Raw genomic sequence first — 14019 nt, 5'->3', positions numbered from 1 at the left:
GCGTGAACGTGCAGCAAAGCGTCAATAGGGACACAGACTTGCAGAAACCCCAAAGAGTGCACATTCACCCGGTAATTCAACATACCAGCCTCTCTCTAATAAGGGAAAAATGGGTGTCCCCGTTTCACAACGACAGCGGGGACATAACTAACAGCTTATGTTAGTTGTCCAGAGCCACGAAATCCCGGAATACTGAAGGCGCGCTGGTGTTTTAGCCCTCGTCCTTGGTATATCGAATAACGGCCAGTCGTCAGACTCCGAGAACGGGTCCCATTCCCGCAAAGAACCAAAGTCAGTTTGTAATTCCAGGTCGGGGTCTTCAAAAGAAACATGAAAGGTAAAGATAGAGATATTAAAATATAACTAGAGCTCTTTCAGAAGTTGCAAACAAGTAGTCGCTGTTAGGCGCCATTGTCCTCCTCAGCTCCACATAACTTTGGATTTCAATGGGAATATGGTAAACTGGGTTTGCAGCTGACACCGGGTTACAGAGTATGAGTGGCAGTGAAGCAGATTATCAAAACTTGTAGATGAATTTAGCAGCTGGATAAATGGGCTGACGGTTTTGCAGCTGGAATGTAATGAGGACCGATGTGAGGTGTTGCGCTTTGCCGGGAACAACAGGGTCGGACTCAGACAGTGACTGGTCGGGGATTGTGGTCTGCGGAGAGCAGAGGGATCCGGGAATACAGTTCCACAGTTCCGGGCAGGGTCATGAAGAGAGCCTTTGCCACATTGGCTTTCATGAATCAATGTACTGAGCACACGAATTGCAAAGTTATGCTGAAGTTGTAAAGGACGTTACTGAGGACAATCCCGGAGTATTGTGTGCAGTTTGTATCATAGAAAACCTACAGTACAATACAAGTCCTTCGGCCCACATAGCTGTGCTGAACCTGTCCTTAGAACTGCCTAGGCTTACCCATAGCCCTCTATTTTTCTAAGCTCCGTGTGTCTACCCAGGGTCACCTATCTACACGGAAAAATACATCAAGAACCTTGAACGATCAGAGCGAACATTTATAATGATGTTTCCAGGAGGTGAGGATCTGAGTTGGAGAGAAAGATTCAAAGGGTTTTGTCGCACCGGAGCTGAGGCTTTTCCCCCTCAGGTTGGGTGAGGCTTGAATAAGAGGTCATAAGTTCGGGGTGAAAGGAAAAGGGTTTAAGGATAAAATGTGAAGGAACTTCTTTACTGAGAGGACAGTGTGAGTGTGGAATGAGACGCCAGTGGAAGTGAAGAAACGAGGTTCCATTGAGACACGTGGACAGGTACATGGACGGGAGGGATGGTCCTGGTGCCGGCCGAAAGGGCCGTTGGGAAACAGACTATCACACTCTGGAGGAGACGCTGGGTATGTTGATGTGTGAGGAGTGTGATAACTCAACATCCAATCCCTAAGAATCTTCTCCAGAAACGTGTCTACCGCTAACGTGACTCTATATTTTCCAGGATTATCCATCCCCCTACTTAAATAACAGAATAAGTTCGATCAGCGCTTTTCTGAGATCTTACTCGTGGCTACAGAGAACACAAATATATTGGTCAAGTCACTTGTGATGTCATTTCCTGCCTCTCTCAATAATCTGCAGTATATCCTACCAGGCTCTTAGTAAATAATCCACCTTACTGCTCGATAAGAGACTAAACACTACCTCCTTTGTGGTCCAATACTGATACAAATTTAAAAGGCATTGTGATTAAGTATAGGATAGGAAAGGTTTAGTGAAAGTCTCCTGCAGCAGGGAAAATAAGCTTCCAGCACCTGTCCCCATGTGACTATTCAAGCTAACTCATGCCCAGAGGAAATGGCTCACACGCAGGCAGATGGGATAATTTTGATGGGCACCAGTGCAGCCTGAAAGGGCCACTCTCAATGCTGAAACTGCAGGGTTTCATCCGAAGCTTCGACAGTATTCCTCTCAGGAGATTGTGCCTGACCTGGTATGTTTTTTAAACTGTTGAATTCTAAGCGAAGTATATTTTGTGCAGGAGGTCTCCAGAGGAGATTCACCAGGAGTGTGGAGGATCGTAGTTCATAACTCCCAGAGTGCCTGCTGCCGGCTAGTGGCGCAATTTTCTCTGCATCGGCGGAGGCTGAGGGAGGTCTGGCAAACATCGCCGGGACAGACACTCGGAGGTGTGGACAGAGAGCCACGCCGGTCCCTGTAGATGCCGCGGCCGACGGCCACCGACAGCAGTATCGCTGAACTCCGCCATAGCGATAGAACAGACAAGGAGGGTCTGAGTTTGGGGCAGATTTCTACCAGTCCTATCGTAGTTCAGGCCCTTCACTGTCCCTGCTGTCAATGGCTGAGGAACCTGTCGGTCAAATGAGAAGATTAGATAATGTGAATTTCAGTCATGGAGAGAGGTGGGAATGTGAAAACAGCAACTATATTGCCTCAGGAAAATAGAGGCGGATCAGTTCAACAGGTTAAAGTACAGTTGGGTGTGTCATATGGAGAGACCTTGCAAAAAGTTAAACCTGACTCTGACTGCTAAACTTAATAAAGTATTCCCAGTCAGGGAATAGACTCTGTACTGGTGGATACAATGGAGTTTGTGATGTTTATAATGGATGTGGTGAATTGCACTGATCAGACATCTCGTCCTACTGGCAAAAACATAAAATGATTGTGAAAGCTGCAGAAAGGTATCTCGGTGTAACCGGTGTTATGTTGGAAGCTGTAAATGAATATCTGATGGGTGGAGTATCTGCATCCTAGTCTGTCCCAGCCTGATTTTTCATCGTCAACACATTAAGAAGTCTATTTCTCATTTGTCAGAATCCCCCGATGGTTTGAGTATTCAGGAAAAGAGATTATTTTCAGTTAAGTTTTTTTCTGTGCAGGATTATATTGTCGTTTGGCGGGATTGGTCATTTGATAGAGAGGTAGTGCTGACAGTTTTATAAGGAAGGAGGCAGGGTGTATAGTTGTGAATGTGAATGAACCGTATGTGGGATTTGCTGTAGAAATATTTGATTCAGCAGGCAGTTGTATAAAACTGATTATGGTTTACAACGCTTGTGGAAAACATTCCACTGAGTTGTGAGAAATTATATTTTGTTCCCGCTCAGGAAGAGTTGTCTGCTGCTGAGATTTTAACGCAGTTCACTGAGTGTTTGTTTGCGGAATGATGGTAATGGTTTGATTAAAGAACAGTTTTTCAACTTGTGTGTCTGAATGGGTACGAGATTTAATATTCACAGTAGTTCTAGAACCGCTGCAGAATATTAACGAAGATGTGTATTTTTACAATGAAAGGTTATGTCACGTTATTCAGCAAACTGAGATGGAAGTGATTCCCATTACAAACAGAATTAATAGGAGAAAGGCTGTATCACTGTGGACTGAGGAGTGTGCAGAGGCGATTAGGGAGTGGGACAAGGCGTTTAGGAAAGTGAAGAAGTATCAGTGTCCCAGTAACCTTATTAAGTATAAAAGGGCAGAAGCCGTGGTGAGGAAAGTGGTGAAGATTGTGAAAAAAATTTTCTGGGGACATACTGTGACAATATTTCAGGGGATCGGTAGGTCAGACGTCACCAGGACAGGATGATACATGTTATTGTTTGGTCAGATAAATGGGGATGCAGGCATATTTCGGGGTTTGCCAGTGAATCTAGTGGTGCGGACGGGTTTGGCGGAGCATCCAGATTTGCGGATGTGCTCAGCTTCAGGGGTATGTCAGCGAATGTGTGAGTGCACAAGGATTTCGTGGTGTCGGAGGCTTTGGGGTGGACACTGATTTGAAGGTTGGTTGAGGGTTTTCTGGTGAGCACAGATTTCTGGGTGCAGACTGATTTGCACAGAGTTGGGTGTGTTGGCGGATTTGGGGGTGAACTTTAACTTGGGTGAGCCGGGGCATCTGGAGGGATGTTGAATCTCGAGGTTTTTCCGTTTATCCATACTTTAATAATAAATGCAATATCAAACGTTCACCTTTGTTCTTGCTCTGTTTTAAATGGAGAAGAACTTTTTGTGAACTGTTTGAAATGATTCTTTCTCTGGGATAATCTAATGTGCATGTGGGCGTGCCTCCTGATTTGGAGCTGCGACAGGTCTCAAAGTTATTTCATTTGTACATTCATTACTAATAAATGCAATTTGAATTATGCCCTCTGTTCTTGTCTCTTTTATTGTTCAGGCAGCCATTTTGTGAAGGGTTGGAACTGTGCAGTTTGCGGAGACAGATGAGAAGGGACTAAACCAAGGGGATAAAGTGAATTGGAGATGGACACGTGTACAGTCCGGCAGGGTCAGGCAGAGACAGTGGGTCTTCCCACACACAGACACACAAAGGTTTTTTTGCAGCCAGCTGGATTCGAACTCGGTAACTTTCGCTCCGAAGTCCGGCGCTGATCCCACGACAACACCAGCCAGAATAGTGTTCGTGATTCAATACAATTTCACAAGCTACAATGGCATAATTTACTTCAATATTTTGTGTCTGATAAATGGTTACTTTGAAGTGCATATTTACACTGGAAGCACATTTAATTGATAAGATAACTCGGACGGTTCAGTCACCTGCGTTGGGACAAATTAGCTCCCAATGGTCTTCATATTAATTGAATAGTTTAATCGCCATCCGTCACCGCGGGAATTTCACCTGTCTGATGTAATCGATTTGTAAATAATTTAAAATCTTTATTTTTAAATCTGTCCCTGTGAAGTGACTAAATTGTATTAAAAACCCGAGGCATGTGCTGCCTCAGCATTTCATTCCGAGAGATCGCTTGTAACACGGGGGGGGGGGGGGGGGCGGGGGGCATATCACTGGACAGAGAAAATGTCTGCATTGTTGGAAATGTACAGGAGTGTGGAGAAAAAGTTGTACGTGTTCATTGCTGTTGTTGGAGTTCCCGGTGAGTGAGCAGAGGGATTCATGTTTGGAATTTCTGATTGTTACCGGTGTGAACCTATTCATGATCATTTTACAATCTTACAACTTGATGATCATTGTACAAATATCCGTCAGAGATATCGATCCTGTCAATTCCACTTTCCGATTTTTCATATTCACTGACAAAGGGAACTAAACCTCTGAATCTCCTCTAACTCACGTGATCGACAAAACGCTGTTCTTGCCTTTAATGATACCTTGTCCAGATTTGTCGCAGTGCTGAGGACAGGTAGCTCTCCGAGAAGGTGGGACTGGGGAGGGGGGAGTTCATTGTCATGTTCATTGTTTCTGAGTTATTGATCAAAGAGAACCCCTGGTGCTGTGATTCGCGTCTCCCTATGGAGTCTGTCACAATCGTATCCCACTGCCTTTTGGTCAATAATTTGGTCCGATCACCCGATCTAGTGTCCAGGGATCTGCTCACGAGTGTTATCGAATTGATCTGCGGTGTAGAAATAATCCGTTAACTGAGCCACTCAGTCTCTGTTTGCTAATACTGTTTCCAGTGTTTTCAATGTGTTTCTCCCCTCTGTATCTCATCTTGGAAACATCAGATGCTGATTTTCCAGTGTCCTGGTCATTCACGGTTAAGTCGGTGAAACCGGCCCCATCAGCGACTGGAATCGGGATCAACAGCGATCGTTGTTGTTCATTCAGCTCGTTTATATCACCGACGATTGCCCACACATTGCTTTATCTCCACACTGAAGAAAACAGTTCAGAGATAGTGTGACCCGTCTGAATCTAGATTAGCAGCCGTTCACAGATATCTTTAGCTGCAAATCGATCCGGTGTTAATTCCCGGAGAATGTGTCAGGTAATGCCCAGTGTCTGTTTCTCTCCCTCTCTCTCTCCAGTGAATGTAGTGGCGATAGTGATCCTGTCCTGGGGAAAGTGCGGCCTCTCTACCTGCACCACTCGCTACCTGGTGGCCATGGCAGCGGCCGATCTACTGACCATTGTCACCGAGGTCATTCTGACTCGATTCAGAGCGTATTATTTCCGGTGGAGTTTTCTGGACATCACCCCTGTGTGCAGTGTTATCGATGTACTGAGGTTCACAGCCACACACTGTTCTGTCTGGTTCACCGTCACTTTCACCTTTGACCGGTTTGTCGCCATTTGCTGTCAGAAACTGAAAACAAAATATTGCACCGGGAAAACTGCAGCTGTGGTTCTAACAACAACCGGCGCAGTGTCCTGTCTGAGAAACGTTCCCCGATATTTCACAAGGGAACCCAGGGTAATAATCGACAATCTACCGTGGTTCTGTGATCTCAGGGACAACATCTTCACTGACCCCGGGTGGATAGCATATGACTGGCTCGATACGGTTTTAGATCCGTTCCTCCCTTTCGCTGGGATCCTGATGCTCAACGCTCTGACAGTCAGACACATTTTAGTGGCCAGTCGGGTCCGTAAGGTGCTGAAGGGTCAGAGCAAGGGGGAGAACCGCAATGACCCGGAGATGGAGAGCAGGAGGTGGTCTGTGGTTTTGCTCTTCACCCTCTCCGGCAGCTTCATCCTCCTGTGGATGACAATGGTTGTAAATTTCATATATTATCAGGTCTTAGGGAAAGGATTCGATTTCGATGATTCTGTATTGATCTTTCAGTACGTCGGGTTTTTCCTGATGAATTTCAGCTGCTGCACGAACACATTTATTTACGGGTGACTCAGTCGAAATTTAGGGAGCAGGTGATCTGCGCATTAAAATATCCCGTCACTTCGATGCTTCAGTTGATTAATGGCGCCGCATCCTGAGTAGTCGCCAGAGGCGGCGGCAGAGTCTCCAGTCCGGGCTCCAGTTCCTCGGATTCACACGCCTCATCTCCCAACTGTTATTCCCGGGCGGATTGTCCCATCGACAGGCAGTTCAGGACGTTAAGATAGTGTGTGTGTCGGGAGGGGCAAAGTACCGTCCAAGAGAGTCAGAATCTCATTCTTCCTGCCAGATGCCAGACAAAGAACTACTCCGGAATGCCGCCCGCACATTCGTCTGCGGTTATGTCCATCTATTCCCATTCCGCTCACCAACTTCACTGTCAGACATTCCCACAAGACGGCGCAGGTCGAGTCAGATGCTCATTTATTAACCCAATGTGAATCACACCAGTCTCCGCCATCTCGTTTAATGATTGGCAAAACTAAGACACTCCAACTTAATGGCGCATTCCCGTTATCAACTGGACTGGACTGTGGTGTGGAGAATTGGGAAATAAAATCCTTACTGCTTCTGTCTTCTAATGAAAGCTAAATTACTCCCAACAAATCCTATCGATTCTACATCATGAAACACAATACTGCGAATTTAATTAAATTCACATCCATGACTTAAGAAAGCGGTTAAAAGAAACCAATCAAGCCCTCCAAAGCCCTGCATGATTTCTTTCCTGATATGCTTCACCCTGAAATAGCATCTGTTGAATCGTTACATAATGAAAAAAAAACCTACACGATCCGGAAGCATGTTTTGCAGAATGAAAGAAGGAATAATTAAGCATAGTAAGTCATGGCGATATAATTCCTTCCCTTCTTGTTTCTCACATAAACCCAGAACTTTTATGTTCCCATTCTAGTTCATATCAATATAATTCCGTCCGTTCTTGTTTTACCCCTTTCTCCCCATACACCCAACACGTTTATGTATTCTGTAAAGGTGTACCCATTTTCCCATCAGTCTTTCCATTAGCTCCTAATTCTCAAGATACATAACTCTGAACTTCTGATTTGTTAAGTTAAGGGTCTTTATCCACAGTTGAACTTTTGTAACTCACAGTCAACCCATTCCTTCCCCTCAATACCTTGTGTGCAGGGACGTATAATGAGAAAATATATAAACAAGTATTGAATATGAATTAATGCCTGGTGAGTTTCCAACAGTAAATCTGACCGACTGCTAGAATAATGTGTTGAAGATTGATCAAAACGTAAAAGTAATCTGAACAAATATAACTTTACTTGGGAAAAAATTTCTTCACAAACCTTAAGCTTCAAATGATGGCAACCAGTTGAGCTGTATATACTGATAAATGGTTGCAAATTAATTTCTCTATCATTGTCTATACTTCAGGCACAATAATGGGCTACTGCAACATTCACAGTTAAATTATCTTTCGTTCCATCTGTAAAAATGCTTAAAAACATGACATGATTAGTAATGATTGATGGTTAACATATCATAATAATTTTCCTTAATATACTGATGAGACAACAGATTCTCCGGCAGAACAGAATATTTACAATCTATTAAACTGTTCAACCTAAAATCGACTAATGTGATTGGGAAAAAAACAAAGTAGAGTTACTGAGAACGCGACACTGGGACATATTGCATAATCCAACAAGCCCATACTCCAAGCGTGATAAGAGCCCAGATATCCAAAACTAAAAACTCTCTTCCTGAGTGTTCCTACCCGTCCTCTAACACATTTTCAACAGCATGATAATGTCTCTGCCCCCTGAAATTAATCGGCTATGTTAATATCAATTTCAGCTGCCGCAATTGTGAGGGTGATTATCCCATTTCACCCAGTAAAACCGAAACATGGGACGACTTTACTGCATAACAACACGATCTTAAAGTCTATGCTTGCATCTCATCCAAGCATTTTAAAGCTGAAGATGAAGCTGATCCATAAGCCACACAGACAGAATCTAGAACAGATTTAATTAAACAATTCTAAATGATTTTCGTCTAGCACCCAAGAATATCCACATGGACAGCTGAGAATATTAAATGTTCCTTTTCATTTCCCAGTTATTATACCGATGTAGCGCTTCCATGCCAGCTTATTATACACCCATATGCCTGAAAATCTTTATACTGACACGTCCTGAAGAGTTTGATCGTATAAATGCAAATCATCTGCAGATCAATTAAGCTTATTTGTAAAACACATAACTTATGTTTAGCTACTGAAAGCTTACATCGTCATCTATTTCCCTTTTGTTCAAACAGATTAATAGATAATTGCAACTCCATACACTAAAATTCAAATTTCTACCTCTAATCCAGAAAGCTCCTTCATCTGTACATAGTAATTTACCGACGCTATCTCGGGAAATATCATTAATCATATTATTAAATAATAAAGGGTTACAAATACTGTCTTGTTTGCTCCCATTCGCTATCTCATACAGACCAGGATATATCTTTCTCACCCTTACTTGCAGGGACATTCCAAACGACAAAAAAAAATCAGAAAAAATGCTGCAAGCTCCCCTCTCCTAATTTCCAAAAGTCCTTCCTTCCATAAATATTACATGCCTTTTCAATGCCAAAAGTTCTGTCATTGCAACAACTTATTTTAACTGTGCTTTCCTAATATCGTATTCCAAACACAAAACTGAATCCAATTTCATTCTCCCCTTCGAAAATATACTCTGATAAAACGATAACTTGCTTCCCTCTTCAAAAATATAATTCAAATATTCCAGTACTATACGTCCATAAGTTTACATAAATGAGAGGTTAACCATATTGGTCCATAACTGGAAGGATCAGACAGGGAACTCCGGGTTTAGAATAGGCAATACTACTGTCATTTTCCACAAGTTGTACAAATTAACCACTTTAATACCCCACCTGTTGAATGATATATTTGAACTACATATGCCACATACGTTTAACTCACATTCACAACTCTATACCTTGCCCTTTCCCTTATGAAACTGGTAACACCAGTTACACCAAGATGTCTTTCTGCAGCTGTCATAATAATTTTAATTTCCTCAGTAGGACGAGGTATTTGCTCAGTACAATTCACCACATGTTATAAACATCACAAGCTCCATTTCATCCAGCAATAAAGTATCTTTATTGAGAGAACTGTGAAGACGACACATATTCACTGACTTCACTGCCTGTTCTCTGTTTGGGAAAAGTTATCAAGTTTACCAGTGACAGACATGTTAAACTTTTTGAAGGCCTCTGGATAAGACACGTAGAACTTCACTTTAATCGGTTGAACTGAAACTGCCTCTGTTTTCATAAAGCAACATAGATACCATTTTCACATTTCCACCTCTCTCCATTACTGACTTTCATATCAACTAATCTTCTCAATTAACCGATAGGCACCTCAGCGAGTGACAGCAGGGGACAGCGGTCCGTCTGAGCTACGATAGGCCGGGTGGAAATCTGCCCCATGCTCAGCCCCTCTTCTTCTGCTCCTTCGACGTTGCGGAGTACACTCAACTGTACTTTAGCGCGTTGAACTGTAACTGCCTCTATTTTCTCAAGCAACATAGATACTATTTTCACATTTCCACCTCTCTCGTGAGTGACGTTCAGATGAGCTACTTGAACGACAGGTAGCTCAGCCAGTAAGAGCAGGGGACAGCGGTGGGTCTGAACTACGATAGGCCGCGTGGAAATCTGTGCCATCCTCAGCCCCTCCTCTTCCACTCCATCACCCTGGCGAAGTGCAGCCAGTTGCTGATATCAGCGGTATTAAGAAAAGATACAAAATTACACTGACTCATCAGTTGGGGTTCTAACTTTTACCTTAAGTACATGCGCTCTGCAATTAGACATTTCCCTCTGGGGGGACGAAGATACATGTTGTCCACTCTGTCTGCGCCTCTCATATTCCAATAAACTTCTGCCAGACACCCCTCAGGATCTACCGCTCCAGAACGAATATCCCTAATTTTCCAAACTCTCCTTATCTAGCCAGAATCCTGGCAAACCTCTATACCCACGGTCCAAAACCTCCATATTTTCCTATAATAGAATGGCAGCGCTTCAGATTCAGTAAAACTGCAAAATACAGTATCTGGCTGACACTGGACCACAGTGCCTCGACTACTAAAGACAGGCAGTCCCGACACCGCCTTTACCACCCACCCTGAGTAGCCACTTTCAGGGAGTTATACACTGGGATCCGCCACAATCCCGCTTGATGTCCTGCGGAGTCCTCCAGCACAAACTATCCTTTGTATAAAATGCTAACGGGAGCTGAATGCAGTATTTCAGGAAACATACCAGGCCAGGCACCATCTAATGAGCGGATGATACCCTTCACTTTCAATATTGCCACCGGCACTTACAGGCCGAACTTGGTGCCCACCAAGACAGACCAGGAATCACCATTGCGAACTTTTGTCTGTATTTTTCAAACTTCCTGATATTTTTCCTGCATTCCCAGATTCCTCTGCTCTCTGCAGACCACAATCTCTTACCATTCACCCTACACTGGCTGTTCCTGGCAAAGTGCAACACATCACACTGGTCCACAATTCATTGCACTACAAAATCTTCAGCCGATTTACCCAGCTGCTACAGACATCTTCAACTTTCGATAATCTACTTCGTTGTCCACTCGCGCTCTGAATCTAGGTGTCATCTGTAAATCCAGTTTACCATATTACCACTGAAATCCAAATACTTAAAGTGGCATGCAAAGGTTTGGGCACCCCTGGTCAAAATTTCTGTTACTGTGAATCGCTTAGTGAATAGAAGATGAACTGGTCTCCGAAAGTCATACGGTTAAATACAAAACATTCTTTTCAACATTTTAAGCAAGATTAGTGTATTATTTCTGTTTTGTACAATTTTAGAGTGAATAAAAGGAAAGGAGAACCATGCAAAATGTTGGGCATCCCAAAAGAATTAAGCTCTCAGATAACTTTTACAAAGGTGTCAGACCTTAATTAGCTGTTACGATATGGCAACAATGAATATAGAATTGAGACAGGTTTTTTTTTAATCATCAAATGAATCTTTTATTAAACACTGCTCAAGAAAACATAAAAGTAAACAAACGACTTACTTAACCGGAAGTGGACTGCTATACGGCAGCTCGAACAGTTCTTATAACGAGAAACGGGAACTCAGTTCTTTAAAGTAGTAAATACAAAAGTCCAATTGATTTACACAGTCAATTAGGAGAGACTTTCCTTGAAGTACTAAATTATCCTACGACGTGACGTTACTGCCGATCCCAAGTGAAAAATGCCTTGCCCGAAGGATTTACGATGAAGGAAATAAAACGGCTTAAAGGCGCTGACCTTTCCTTGGAAAAACCCTGCTCCAGTCCTTTCTGCTCTTTAGCAGGGACTATCTTGGATAGCAGGTTACTGATTCCTTCCGAATGAAGATTAAGTAAGGTCGAACCTGTTGTATCGCCGACAACAACAATTTTTCTCCATCCTTCAACTTCCCAAACTTAGATAGTTCTTCACTCTCCGACTGGAGTTTAACCAGCAGTGATTTTCAGAACTGCCGGCATAACTTTTCTTACAGTAGAAATGAAAACTCCACTTTCGAAACGAAACTGCGGCATAAAATCAAATGTCAGCAGAACGAAGTCACTGACGAAGTCACCCTCTCCAAAATGTCAGCATCCTTCCAAAAGTGGGATGACCAGAACTGTATGAAATACTCCAGATGTGGCCGAGCCAGAGTTTTAAAAAGTTGCAGATTAATCTCCTGACTTTTCACCTCAATGCTCTTCTCCGAGCCTCTGTCAGGATCAATCGTCAAGCTGACGGCCATCGCTCCAAGGCCCCACATTACCGACAGGGACAGCGTGTGTGGTTTTCAACTTCAGACCTACCCCGCAAGGTGAATCCCCACAAATTCGTACCACCCCACCCCCCTGCTTCATCGGCCTCTTTGCCATTGCTAAGTCAGCAGCCATGCTGCAGTCCGTCTCAAACTCCCCTCCATTCTCCGCCGTATTCAACTCACCTTCCACGTCTCCCGCATACAGCGTATTATAGGCCACCACTGTGTCTTGTACCAAACCCCCCTCCCTCCAGGCTCATCGATGGGTCAGAGGTGTTCACGGTGCGTCGGCTGCTGGACGTTCGTCACCGGGGGCGTGGCCTCCAGTACCTTGTGGACTAGGAGGGCTACGGACCTGAGGAGAGGTGCTGGGTCCCAACTCGTAATATCCTGGAGGCCTGGCTCATGAGGGACTTTCATCGCCAGCACCCAGCTCTACCCGCCGCGACGCCAGGAGGCGTCCGTAGTGTGTGTGTGCCGGGGGCGGGGGTACTGTCAGTACCTCCAGTTGAACTCTGTCTTTTTGTATGTTTCCTCCAGCTGTCAGTCTGTGGTTTAGCATTGCCATGTGTTCCTGTCCCCGCTCCTACTCTACTCCGTCCCCCGTGTTACTGAGTACTCCGTCTCTCATCTGTTTCTCATTATTACCTGTATTGCTGCCACCTGTGTCTCATTGTGCTCCACCTATCACCTGCCGCTCTGCTTATTGCTCAGTGTATTTCAGTCCGGTACTTTCACCGGTTTGTTGCCAGATTGTGTCAGTGAATTTTCCTGAGCGTTTCCAGCATTCGTATCTGTACCCTGTCCGTCTGAATATCGACTCTGCCTGTTTCCCGATTCTGGTGTTTGGATTTCTCTGGATGTTTTGATCTCTACCTGAATTTTGACGCTGACTTTGTTTGTACCTCGGGATTTGTGACTCAGTATATATCACTGTGTGCGCTGTACTGGGTCTGCGATTGGATCCCTACTCCAGAGCCTTGACAGAAATAGCGAACATGAATTGCTCTGCTCACTCACCAGGAACTCCAATGACCGCAATGAACAGGTACAATATTTTCTCCACACTCAAGTACCTATCCAACATTGCAGGCATTTTCTCTGTCCAGTGGTTTGTCCTCCTGTGCTACAGACGATCTCTCGGAATGAGATGTTGAGATTACACATGCCAAAGGTTTTTAATATAATTTAGCAACTCCAGGGAGACAGATTTCAACAGGTTTTAGAGTAAACATTTTTAATTTCCTTACAAACCAATTACGTCAAGCAGGTGCAATCCTCGCTGTGACCGATTCAGAAAAAAACTGATGAGTTATTATTTAGAACATTTGCTGCATTTAATTTGACCCAACAATGAAGACTGAACTTCCCGAGGTGTCTTAGCAGCTAATGGTGCTTCCACTGTACATATGCACCATTTGTCAGACACAGAATATGGAAGTAAATTATGTCATAGTAGCTTGTGAAACTGTATTGAATCACCGACCCTTACCAATCTCCTCAAGAGCATAAACTCTTGATGAAGTTTATGTTTAGGGGACTCTACCGAGGGGTTTTCCAAAATAATGTCTGTCTGTGGTGATGATTAAACACTTTT

Source organism: Hemitrygon akajei, unplaced genomic scaffold (assembly GCF_048418815.1).
Source record: "Hemitrygon akajei unplaced genomic scaffold, sHemAka1.3 Scf000083, whole genome shotgun sequence".
Taxonomy (NCBI): Eukaryota; Metazoa; Chordata; class Chondrichthyes; order Myliobatiformes; family Dasyatidae; genus Hemitrygon; species Hemitrygon akajei.
This window is presented reverse-complemented; position numbering follows the sequence as displayed.